Raw genomic sequence first — 4,652 nt, 5'->3', positions numbered from 1 at the left:
CAGAGGTTGCGGGCTCCACGCTGACCCGCTGCAGGAAGGACCTTTGGGACTGGCTTTAACAAAACCTGAAATCATCAGGGGAAAAAAAACCACACATTACACATAATTTGTTATTAACACAAATTGTATTAATAAAAACCCATCCTCTTTGAGTGATCCCTTTTGCTTTTTCCAAGGTTCGCAGCATTGCTAACGTTGCTAGCATCGTAACTTGGATAATGGCGTCTGTCTATAGCGCTCCTTCAACAAAGACTTTGACAAACTAGGAACCGCCAACATGTACAGAAGGATAGCTCATTTGGTAGAGCTACGGTACGGCGTTGCAGCGGTCACAAAATAAAACCCTTTTCAGAGAGTAGCGAAGACGCCCAAAATAGAACAAAGTATGTCAAACAGTACATCTCTAAACATTGTTTGTATGTTCAATATCACTTACTGTGTCTGCCCTCCGAATAACATGTCGCATCAGCCGACACAATGCATCTACTAGAATTTAGCATTAAAACACTATGCTTATAAATGAATAACCCACATATTGTTAAAACAGCTGTTGCCACTGCTTCTCATTACAAAAGACAGTAAGAATCAACATATGTTATCAATGTCATGATATGGGGGAAAAATCAATTTGCCTGCGTTGATACAGGGAACCTGGGCAATGATGTACATGTAAAGGCCCCTGGTTTGAAATCAATACAACATCAAACAATTCCCAATATACTGGTGCACATACATACATGCATTCTTTTTAACCCTAACATCCTAAGGGCTCTTTGGGGGTCAAGGAACTAAATACTACAGAATACTACCTGTGTTGTGCACACTTCAAAGAAACGCATACTACAGGTTACTACTCAGTAGTATTTTGTAGCATTAGGTGAGGTTAGGTACATGTATCTTAACCCTTTAGTCACTGTAGCGCCTGAAACCGCCCTGCCTATTACTCACTGTAGCACCTGGTAGCATCCGAAACCGGCAGGGCACTCTACATGTATATAGTTTATTGATTCTTCAGTGAATAAACACAATATAATACATATTATTTATATCAGGCTTCCAGCGGTTAAAAATAAATCAGCGTATTGTATGCTTTTATAAAAGTTCCCAGATGACTACAATAATAAAGTACCCGGTTGACTGCAATAACATTGTTATTGCAGTCATCCGGGCATTTTCGCTGGTTCCCGCTTGATCAAGAGCATAGAAAGTCACAATTATCAACCACTCAACAGAGCATAAAGTCGAACACGGAACACGCCGCGCGCATGCAGCGCGCAGAAGGACAGGTATACGCGCACTGTGTTAACAATACAGTGGCAGCTTCAAGACATTTGATGTAAACGAAAAAGATGTAATGAACAGTGTCTTGAATTGTGCTTCTTGCGGATCAAGTCAGCCTGATATAAATAATAATAATAATATTGGATGGCTTGTTTTCAATGGATACAAGAATATATTGCACTCGCTATGACAATATTGCACTCGTCTTCGACTCGTGCAATATTGTCATAGCTAGTGCAATATATTCTTGTATCCGCCTCAAAGCCATCCAATATTATATAAATGTAGTACAGGTGCTAATCGGTTAACTTTGTTCTCGGTGATGCAAGCAGTATATGAACAGTACTTTTACAGCCTCTGGTCGAAACTTTTTTTTTCAATGAAACTTGCAAAAATGTACAAAAAGGAGGATTTTATTTTATTCCTGGGCAAGTGGCAGCTTGTGTTCAATTCCAAAGTAGTTTGAGTTCAAGTGCACTTTACTTTTAGATTGGGCCATCGCATTTGCTTTGAATCCCATTTCCCATGAAACGATAAAGACATTTCCACAAGAACGTATGGTAGAATTTCATGCTGCGCAGAATGATACGTGTACCTTAAAATCTTGCGGATCACACGTACATTGCATGTAATTATCTGGCTTAAAAATTCCGTTAGGACTCAAAAATCAAGTTATAAATGTAGGTACATTTACAATGGTCTGAATGCCAGTCACATGTTTCTATTTCGCAAATGCTGCTTCAAGACAAGTCGAAGTAAACCGAAAAAAAAAAACCCAAAACAGTTTTGAATTTCAAGAGGTGTAATATTACCGCAGTCACTGTGCCCGGTACAACCCATTGTACATGTGGTTTGTGGTCTATCAGTATCACGCACAGTCTATGACGTGTAGGCACACCAGTAACGTTTAGAATGTCCACCATACTGTATGATAGGATTCTTTACTGAAAGACCACTTTTTAAAAAAAAATTCCTGGCACAAAAAATGGACACAGCGTTTGTTAAATATATACAGTTGCCAAGCAAATTCGAGTTGGGTTGGTTCGGTCCGGTTTTTCTCTGAAATTGTGCCGGGTTGGGGTGGGTCAGATTTGGGGAGATCAGATCTGTTTCAGTTCGGATTCGGTTTATATCTATGTTTCGGGTCAGTTTGGCCTAGTCAACCCGACCCGATGCACAACGTTACTGTGAAGGTTTGGGTTTATTTACATGAACATTACAAATGCATTACCTCCTCCCCGTGGCACAGCCCCAGCTTGTTACCATAGAGACCGTTGATTTGAATTGTGGGATTCCCGACTGTACTTCCCTCGGGCAACCTGAGGGTATCTCCGGCCCACGAGACATACGCCCTGCCTCGATCCCCCCACTGAAGCTCGAAGATGTAATTCTGTAAAACAAACAGCAAAAGTAGAATTAGTTCATGAATAACATAATAGCTCGAGTGTTGTTGTACTTGTAACTTGTAGATCAAACTCCCGAACGGTCCATCAGGGACTAAAGTGAAGTTGGCGAGAGTGGATTGATGCATAGCGGGGGAGGTGAAAGCTTTGTTGGTCTTGGAAGGAGCTTTTGAAGATGGCAAAGGAAGTTGTGTTGACAATTTGCTGTGGTAGGGCATTCCAAAGTAAAATGTCTTCAGGAAAAAAAAAGACTGGATAAGGCCAAAAAAAAAAAAAAAAATTGGTCTCTGGTCAGACCAAAGTTCCGGAATCGACGCGGCCACGCGGCTTTTTTTTTTTCTTTTTCTTTTTTCTTTCTTTCTTCAAGCTTGGATTGTACAGACAAGGTGGGTACTATTTTGCTTTTTTGGTGTCCTCATGTACATTGGTGTCCTCCATAATTTGCCTTGGTGCTTTCGATCATTTGCCTTGGTGCAATTTCCCATTCCTTGGTGCTCTTTGGTAAAAAAAAATTGAGGAGGTGCGGAAATAGAGCGCGCTGTTGGAGCTACCGCGGAACATTTTGGAAAAAAAAAAAAGATTGACGCGCATGATTTAAATCGTCGCGCGTGCTGACCAGAGACCGACTTATTTTTTTTTTTGGCCTAAAGGGGTAGATGTACGTTACGATGTGGACTTCAAACTGCTTGTCGTGGGTTCTCCTGGATCTGGTAGTTTTGTTTCTGTCCGAGGTATAAGTTGGAGTCAATGTCGGTGTCTTGGTAAAGAATCTTGTGGAGTGTTGGCTAGTCGGTGCATCGGTCGCCTGGTCTCAATGAGATTCAATTGAGGTCAATGAGCATCTTGGTCACACTGGGTTATTATTAAGCTCTAAAGGCACCGCACATGAAACCATGGCTGCTCTTCATTGGACTTTTTGAAGAACGTCCCTCATACTACTCATACACAGTATTTGTACTCAAGTAATACTCGACATGCTCGAGTACCATTGTGAGAATAATCAAACTCGTACTCATATTTTAAAAATATGAAAACACTCAGACTCAAATGTCCAGAACTCAAACTCAGGGACATTACAGTTTGCATACATGTACTTGTGCTTTCTTATGGGAGCCACTTACGGGAGCCATAAGAAAGCACACGCATGGCACCCAAAAGAAAAACTCATGTGTAAACAAATATACCACATCTGATACCTCTCAGGTAAATTGACAAAAAATAAACAATTCAATTTTGCGATCTATGACAATTTACAGGAAAAATCAACTTGGGAATTTTTGGAATACATGCAAAGCCAATCAGTGACACCAGACAAAAAGGTTACTGATATGATAACCACAAAGTGTCTGAACTGTTCATAGAATTGGTCATGTGATAGATCACCTGTTTTCGCTGGAACTCTTGACCCCAGGTCACCGGCCAGACTGATGAAGCAACTCTTCATGGGCATGAACTCCACGACGGCGATACGAAGTGCCATGATTGGTCCCTTTCAGAGGCGTACTACCAGTGTGCGGCGCGGACCGTGTTGGATGCGACTGTTCAAGTCATTTCTGGTACATTAAAAAAAGATACCAGTAGGGCTTCAATTTCAAAAGTAACATTCGCTGACATTTCTTTCTTTAGATCGTTATCATCTCTTTTGAAACTATGGGTCACATTAAATTTAGAATGTTAACATACTTCTAAGGAATACTACGAAAACTCTATTTGTTTATAGCTCATGCGAATAAATGGCCTTGTCTGTATTTCAGGAATCAACTTTTGATCCAAACTGTCAACACGGTCAACAAAATGTCAAAATGAAACGTAATTGATAATTTGTGGAAAAGTGTACTGTTGTGAGTGACATTAAGTCCCAAAACCTGTGGCATCCAAAAATTGGGCACAAAATCGGGCCGAGTAATCCCTGTTAAGCTGCTTATTTGGCACACTTAAACAAATCTCAGATTTTCCTGAGTGAATATC

General features: G+C 40.6%; 1 long non-coding RNA gene across 1 annotated transcript; it reads right to left on the bottom strand.

The window, feature by feature from the left end:
• Nucleotides 1–24: 24 nt before the first annotated feature.
• On the bottom strand, nt 25–4,104 carry LOC119724127. The gene is made up of 3 exons (XR_005270621.1): nt 4,068–4,104; nt 2,513–2,671; nt 25–65 (listed from the first exon to the last, which is right to left on the bottom strand). It is a non-coding gene; the product is annotated as an uncharacterized LOC119724127 (long non-coding RNA).
• Nucleotides 4,105–4,652: the final 548 nt, after the last annotated feature.

Source organism: Patiria miniata, unplaced genomic scaffold (genome assembly GCF_015706575.1).
Source record: "Patiria miniata isolate m_02_andy unplaced genomic scaffold, ASM1570657v1 HiC_scaffold_18, whole genome shotgun sequence".
Lineage (NCBI taxonomy): Eukaryota > Metazoa > Echinodermata > Asteroidea > Valvatida > Asterinidae > Patiria > Patiria miniata.
This window is presented reverse-complemented; position numbering and strand designations above follow the sequence as displayed.